Source organism: Xiphophorus maculatus, chromosome 1 (genome assembly GCF_002775205.1).
Source record: "Xiphophorus maculatus strain JP 163 A chromosome 1, X_maculatus-5.0-male, whole genome shotgun sequence".
NCBI lineage: Eukaryota > Metazoa > Chordata > Actinopteri > Cyprinodontiformes > Poeciliidae > Xiphophorus > Xiphophorus maculatus.
The window spans coordinates 16,165,648-16,174,412 of record NC_036443.1 but is presented as its reverse complement, the minus strand read 5'-3'; the positions used below and the strand labels follow the sequence as shown (position 1 = coordinate 16,174,412).

General features: G+C 36.3%; 1 long non-coding RNA gene across 1 annotated transcript; it reads right to left on the bottom strand.

Annotated features, from left to right (window-relative positions):
- Positions 1 to 3,108: 3,108 nt before the first annotated feature.
- LOC111607633 lies at positions 3,109 to 8,140 on the bottom strand. Its single transcript, XR_002752380.1, has 3 exons — positions 8,048 to 8,140; positions 7,882 to 7,966; positions 3,109 to 7,430 (listed from the first exon to the last, which is right to left on the bottom strand). It is a non-coding gene; the product is annotated as an uncharacterized LOC111607633 (long non-coding RNA).
- Positions 8,141 to 8,765: the final 625 nt, after the last annotated feature.

Here is an 8,765-nt window from a genome sequence, read left to right as displayed (position 1 = left end):
TAGACTTGAGAGTGTTTCATTTTTTTCTTCTGAGAAAAAGTTAGTTCATAAGAATAATAGAAAAATTAATTTTCTTAAAAAGATGACACTAAATCATTTGTAAACACACAAACACATAAATAAAATGTCCTTAAGAGCAACATCTTATTATGGAAATTGCTGTGGTTATTTCATTATCACTATTAGGCGTTTATTCACTCTTAATCAAAAGCATCTTTAGCCATTACTATGATTCGGTAACATCCAGTAAAACTGTTTGATGACAAAACTATTTTATTAAATCGATTTTTCCCTGTCAGTGATGTACAAGAGAGATCGAGACATCCAAATTTTGTTTTGCTGTTTGTTTGTCGGCTTTTATCACTTTTTAGTAAAGCCTCTCTGTACACCTCATGCTCTTTATGATCTTTGAGTCATTTGGGAACAGTTTTCAGAGGACAGATTGGGGGCTTTCTTAATGTTAAGAAATATTGCCGACATCTGTCAATGTGTTTCTGCTTATTGACATTTCAATGGTTCTTTGCATTAATGTGTACTTTGTATGAAGGGGTGTACTTGGAGGCATAGCTAGTGTATTTGTAATGCACTGAATGTAGGCCAGAACCTCTGGCTGCTAGTTGACCATAGGCTATTTTAAGGACTGATTATAATTTGAGGTGATTGATTGGGATAATTAATTTGCCGTAGGTAGATGATTGTGGTAATTAATTTGCTGCAGTGTGATGATTAAGGGGTACTGGTATCCCATTGTGACCAGCACTGTTTGGTCGATTAGCTTTTTTGCTGCCACATTCATTTATTGTTAAGAGTGCAACCCTGTTCACAGCTGTGACTGTGGCCTACACTCTGCCAAAGCAGGTGATCTCAGTAGAAAACAAGATTTTGTGCTAAATATAGCGAGGAATTCAGTAGAAAACTGTAAAAGACTTTCTAATCAATGAAACTCATTGTCTCTATATGTGATAAAGCTGAAAGTCTCCTCCTGTCTATCCCTCTATCTATCTATATTACTTATTACTATGACAATAAGTTTATTGCAATAACTATGACACTGAGGAACAGCAATTTTTTGTTGTGTTTGCACAATTTGTACAGAAGTGCTACCTTTTGCATCCCATTGTTACATTAGTAATTTTTCAAGTGATTTACTCTTATTTAATAACACAATATGATAACTTTGCACAATGCAATAATACTACTCTTATCATGCATTTCCTTGGTATTTCCCGAGAGCAGCATGTGTGAGCATCATTGTGCAGTCAGAGTGCTGCTTCATCGAACCAAATGAGACTTTCTTCTCAAATGAGAACAAATGGCTTTTCTAACAACAACATTATTAAACACACGGCATTGGTGTTTCTGATATATTAGCTGGACCGATATGAAGTTGTTCAGCTGACTGCTGGAAACAATAAACTCTATATAATGGTATTAATCAGAATCATAAATCTATTTCTCATCTGGTCTATCAAATAATAAGATAAGGGAAACCGGCCAAGATTTTCCATTATCTGTGGAGAATTACACAGTACGCAGGCACTGATGTAGACACTGTGCAGTGTGCACATACATTCTCACACTGAAAAGACTGGGCAAAACAGAAAACAGCTCCTTTGAGTAGTTTTCAGAATTCTTATATAAGAAAATTTGTTTATAGACAGTGGAAGATAAAGCTGGATTTATTGGCTCCTTTATTCCCAAGGGGAATTGCATAGGAATAAAGTGTGGAACATATTCAGTGTCATGAAATTATTGAATGGGTTTTTATTATTACTGTTCACACAGGCTGTGATGAAAACATGTACTTCAACCAATGAAGAGTGAAAACAATTTACAGGATTAAAATAAGCACATTCAGTCTTTAAAGGAAATTCTCAAGCTCACATTCATGTTGTTACTCTTTCTAACCAAGTATAGATTCTTGCACATTTACACTCAAAAACTTTATCCATTCCGATTAAAGTGAACAGTGTTTTTGTTCTTAATCAAGCATTTAAAAAGCTCAACTTAATTTGCTATCCCAAAATAAACATATAAGCACTTGTAACTTTTTTTTTCTATTTGTGTTTTGAACTGTATATTTTTATTTATTTATTTCCTTTATTTAACCAGGTAAACCCTGCTGAGATCTAGATCTCATTTTCAAGAGGAACCTGGACAGAAGTCTGCAATACACAACAACCGAGTTACACAAAAAAATTAAAGCATTACTGTATCGAAGGCTGTACCCACATTTTTCATTATTTATCTCAATATTTAAATGGTCAACATTTATCTTCATTCAGCAACAAGCAAGAAAATGACAAACACTTCCTTAATGAGAGCAAAATATCGCAATTTGCTTGAATGCATTTTTACAATACACTTTCATTTTGCATTCTTTTTGAAGCCTCATTAATTTTAAATCAAATGCAAACTAGGTCATTAATATTTCATCCAGATACAGAGCCGTTTTGACATTTTCTAATTTGATAGGTTCATCTACAACTAGACTATTAATTGCTAAAATTAATTGTCCATCTAAATTTTTTTTATACTTACAAAAGGGGTTTCTTGCCAACCTTTTTTTTTTTTTTATCATTTGCAAGTTAAAATGACATTGAAAACAGTCTTGTTAGACTAACTTGTAGGATGTCTTAGGTCTGCAAAATACCATCTGTTTAATCCACATTAAAGTCTATATGTATGTGCAGTGCATGTTTATACAAGACACAGATAGAGGCAACACAAATTCGTAGATATAAGGATGAAAACACATACATGTTGTGAAAACTCACCTGCAGTCTAAGAGAACCACATATATCACGCAGTGTAGACTCAGCCCTTGTTGGAACCCTCATATGGATTATTGATTGGGCGGACCGCCACTAGATTAATTTCTTCTTCCAATCAAGACTTAATTAATAGCAGGATACTGACAAGAGCCCTGTTAAAACTGGTGGCCATTACTCATAGCGCAAGCATGGATGAAACCAATAATCAAAACACTGCTTATGTTTGAAGAAAAAAGTGAATGGAAGACTTGATTCAATTTCAGGAAAAATTGAGAGGAAAGCACAGAACCAAGACAACAAACCATTCTGGATTCGTGTGCCGTGTTGCAAAAGAGTTTATATGTAAAGGTTTTGTCACATTACATCTACTGAAAATGCAAACTCAAGAATACAATACAACACAAACTTTGATGTATTTTACTGGAATTTCATAAAACAGCAAAACTCAAAGTGTCAAGTAGATGGAAAAGAGTACGTTTATTTTTCAAATGAAAATAAATGTCACAAAACAGGTTTGATGGTTGTAGGGGACCCAAATGCAGGCAAAGGGAGGCAATTTAATATTACAAAAGTGAACTCAGAAAGACAAATAAATTCAAATGTACAGTGTGTAGTTTGTAATGTATATAAGTAACAGAACAAAAGAATAAACTAAGAAGCTAAATACAGAGGAATCACTCTGTATTTAGTTTCTTGTCAGACATGACACCAACACAAAAGAAAACCCAAACATTTGGATTGTGACTACAAAATCATGTTCAATGGGATGTTTTCACAAACCTTTGAGCCCATTTGTTTTGTTTAAGTAGCTTAAGATCAGATTAAATAGAGAGCTGCCTGTGAACAGCAGTATTTCAGTCCTGCAAATGATTCTCAGCTGAATTCAGGTCTGGACTTTGACTGGACCATTTTAAAACATGAATAGGCTTCAATGTAAGCCATTCCATTGTACCACTGGGTATATGTTTAGGGTCCCACCATGACACTTCCTCCAGGTTTCTTTTGGGTAATGTTTACTGTGTTCTGCCACGTAGTTTTCTGCATGTAGAACAAAAACTTTAATTTTGGTCACATCTGACAAGAGCAAAAATTTTATGTGCATGCTGTATCTAACTGACTTGCTTGCAGCAATCTTTAAACTAGACTTATTTTTGGCATGAGTGATTTGTAAAAGAAATAAAAATGGCAAAACACCCAAGGGATAAATACTTTTAATTCTGTAGATTGAAATAATGTCTTACAACCAATCCCTGATTTGAATGCCCACACAACTTTATTGCTGTCTCTCTGCTGTGTTCTTTGGTCTTTATGAAGCTGTTGGTTCACTAAAGCATCAGAGAAAGGCTTCACTCTGTCATATAAAATCCTCATAAATTATATCTAACCCTACCCCACAAAGGTGCTGCTAATTATTTAACAGAAAGGAGACAGGATGTACATAACAGACCTCAAAGAGCCTGAAATGTGAAAGCTAAAAGATTTGCCAGATTGCATTCAGACTTTCATAAATCTGTTATGTTACTGCTAAAAATGATCATAGTAGAAATGGATATTGGAACTGAAGTCGACGCTTTTAACGGGCAGGAAGTAAATACTTAGGAACAAGAAGATGGAGAGTGAACGAGAGGCTTCATCTCACTGAGATGAGCCTCACTACTTTAGTTCTTAATGTGTGCATGCTGAGGAAGAGAGGATGAGAGGAGGGGGAACTTAACAATTAGCGTTCATAATGAGATCAGGGTTATCAGACGGCTCGCTGGTCACGGATGATGAAAAGAACACTAATTCAGTTTGTCTCTTCCTTTCTTCCGCTGGCCCCTGCTGCTTGCTAAGGGACAGAGCTAGAAAAAGAGGAAGGGTGGGGAAACGTCCATGTTATGAATAACTCCTATCAGACATGTAGTAAATTATCCAAGCCGAGTAATTTCATTGCTGACATTAGTTACAATAACCGCAAGTTGAAGCGAGCAGAAGCCGTGTAGGCAGTCTGGGTCTTTCTATAATTGGCTGATCTCTCGGACCAGTTTTTTTTTTTTTTGTGTGTTTTTTTTTTCCGCTGCATCCTGTTTACTCTCATTCTTTCTTTGTCTATAAATATCACAAAGCTCGCACTGCTGCACCTCAGCTGGAGCTAAATGAGTGTAAACAGCCCTGACTGGGTCAAAGATGGATGAGTGGCACTGCAAAGGGAGGAGGCTCAGAGATAGACAGACTCAGAGGAGAAGACGGGCTCATATACACCTTGCGACTAACAACCTCAGCACAGCCAACTTTGAGCTCAAAAGACCCAATACATTCAAAAACACAGAAATGAGACACTAATGAGCCCCACACAGACGGACACACTCACAAGGCGTAGTGATTTGTTTTTCAGCCTGAATGCCTTCAATTTCTGAAGCAGGCAGGATTTCGGCCATGTGCGTTTCCTGTTTCAAAGTTTTGCTCCCTCCCCTGCAGCCCCATTCTTATCCATGCTACTCATCAACAGAGTCAAATCATTAAGACTGATTAGAAGACATCTCGGTGTGAAAGGACCCCCGCACAAGCCATCTATCACTAATGCCCAAAGTCTCTTACTTACAAGCACATACATCCATAGATATACACATGCACATCAACATGAACACACACACTGACTGAGGTTTCATCCATCACGCCTTGTGGCTGGTCTATCTGAGGTCTCTGTGATTAGTTGTCCTGCCTGGCTGAATTATGATGTTAATAAGTCACCATTAGTTTCTTGGTCCACACCCACTTCAGGGAGCACGAGGGTGGGTGCACGCACACACACACCCCTGCACACTAATCTGAATAAAACTAGTATGTCTTGCATTCTGTAAGGTAATCATCTGTAAAATGGGGTGAATTTTAAACATCATTTGCACCTGCTATGAAAATCTGCTGGAAATGAATCAAACTCAAATCAAGCAGAACAATTTGAGAATACATTAAAGCACGTGATAATACTTATCTTGACACTTTTTTAATCATCTGTGTGTGTGTGTACGTCTTTATTTTCAACAATGATTTGTTTCGGTATACCAGTTCACCAGAACAAAACATTTTTAATCAATGCTAATCTTAAAAATACTCTTTAAAAAAACAATTATGTCACTGAAACTTTTCAACATGCCTTTCTAAACTCATTTTGTAGTCTTTCAGATTCTCACAAATATACACTTTTACATGTTCAATTAGGTCTTAGATTCTGCATGAGGCACCTACAGAAAATAAATGTTAGATAATAAATGTCAAGCTTTGATGGTCAGCGTCTTGCAAATTTCAGATGTGGCTCAGCTTCAACCAAGCAGATTCAAATAATTAGGATTAAATTGGCAGGACTCCATGTCGAGGAGGTAATTCAACTACTTTCAGTTCAAGGACTGAACTTTAACAGATGATTTCATACACTACAAATTTCCATAGCATATTTAGATGGTACATTTACCCAAAGCAGCATCCCACATTGTTCAGCGTGGGCTGCACACTATAATGAATATGTGACGTGTAAAATGGTGTGACAAAATTATTGTATTAAAGTAAAAGTGATTTGTCCCAAAATGATATCATATCTGATGTATCTGAATTGTGTTTCCGTTTTAGGGAGATAGACTTATGATATCCCTGCTAATACATGTTCTTAACTATTCTGCAAGCAGAACTGATCATACCTCAGTTCAGAACCTAGCGAAGAAGGTTCACAGTAGATCTGCTGCTTTCTCTGTATCCTGTCAGCCAAGCCAGTGTAGCAATGCCTCCTCAGGGATATGTGCAGTGAAAGGGCAGGCCCAACCTCCCAGCCATGAGGGTGTAGACAGAAAAGACTTGAGACGCCTGCATTAACTAGGCATTTCTCAGAATCTTTTTTGTCAGTAATCTAGTGGGAGATTTTGTTGTTCGTATGAGAGGCATAAATTGACTTGGCTCCAGTCTTTTTGTTTTTATTTTTGCAAGCAAATTTTACAAGGTTCTTTTTCTCAGTGTTGTTGCTAAACATTTTTCACAATCTGAACATCGCCTGTTCAGACAAAGTTAACAACCGCCTGTGAATATTCACATTTTTAAAAATGTTATAGTATTTTATTATTTTTATTTCCAGTCAGACAAAGTGCAGAACTTTGCACAGCAACTGACAACTGTAAACCCAAATACTGCCTTAAGTATTTTCTGTGTTGTGTGTGATTTCGTATGCTTTGTAAACTATCAAAATCACAAACATCTAAGAGTGCAAAACCACAAGATAGCCAACAGAACTGAGGCTTTCTGAAACAAGAAAAGAAGGCAAAAACAAATCAAGCAAGTTTGTTTGTATGTACAGAGGACTGTGTCCAGTTTCAATGTAACTTAAATATTAAGTGTAACAGTTATGGGCTAGGCAGTTAACTGCGGCTACATAAGCAGCATCAGAAGAGTGGCCTTTTAAGGAGCCTGAGGTGTGAAAAAAAAAACAGGAGGCAGTGCTTTTAGTTTTGGTGAATATATATTAAGTGATTTGAATAAAACAGACAATTACAACAACACAATGAGACACATGAGAATTGACTCAATAAATTGATTTCCAAATCATAAAGTCCATAGTCCATTCCTAGCTCGCCATCTTTCGATCCAGATGAGGATCTGATCCGACAGGTGGAAAAAAAAAAAATAAATAACGACCTAAAAAGGTCAGAAAACTCATTAAGTGTTTTATCAAAAACAATTATGTACAAATAATACAAAGGAAATAATTATTAAATTTAAACATCTAGTTTATGCATACTAAATGCAAATGCAATAATTAGATTCCCAGTAATCAAACAAACATTTCAATCAAGTTAAATTAACCATAATTTAAATAAAACAAAACTATCATATTTCAACTAATCAATTTAAAGTTAAAGTGCTAAAGTTAAAGTGCACTTCCAAAATATCAATCAAGAAAAATAAAATAAATTAATCATCAAATACTCAAGCAGAGTGAGGGAAGGAAAATAAATAAATAAATAAATAAATATACTGCGCAATATCAACTTAAGTGTAGCTACATTCTGTCCTGATCAATTTTCTCTTAAACTTCAGTATCAATGTAAACTTGTCAGAACAGGCACAAAATTCAGCAATAAGTTACCTTTTTGAAGAGAGTGGGGCGTACTTAGCCACAATCAGCACTGACAGAATCCCGGTGACGGTCCAGGTAAACAATGCCAGTGATTCTAATAAAACAGCGCTCCAATGAGCAATCGAGCAGAAGTACCACATGAAAAAGTAACACTGTTAACAAATAACAAACTCACCCAGCAATCAAATCAATAGGTTCAAAGATTTTTGGAGGAATTCTTGAGGAAGACGCCAACAGCAAACCACAATCACAGTGGAACAGGTGAGGATCTTTTACTGCGCACTGGAGGCGGGGCTTTAAATAAGTTAGCAGAGTTTGGGCAACACAGGAAGTGGGCCCGCAAAAATAAAAGTCCTTTACTAATTGCGGGTTACGTAACATAAGGATCTACGCACTAAATAAGTCAAAAATTATGGAAATGAAAGATTCAAAAAACAGATCAAATTAGTTGTGTCAACTTGTATACGGATGATATTTGAATTACATATAAGTGTTCTGTGTGCAATTATTATGAGCCTATAGTCAGGTGGAAGACACATTCTAAGTTTTCATTCCAGTTGTTTTTTGATTGTTGCGGAATCAGAAAAACAACCAATCAATATCTGACCCAGTTACAACAAAATCAGAAAAAACATTCTGGTGAGTCTTTGGCAACAGATTTCTGGCAAAACTTGAGATCTCAGTTCAGAAAACGGCAGTCCTAGTAAAAGCAAAGATACTGTGGACGGTCCTCAAGCACTCGGGTCTCTGGTAGAAGACCCGAGGTTGAGATTAACAGCTATCGACCCCCCCTCAGGGGAACAAAGTGCGGGGGAGGGAAGAGTTTGTTTTGTTGTTGTTTTTTTTTTTTACATCATGGTTGAACTCCATCCAAGATCCATGTGCCACAAAAA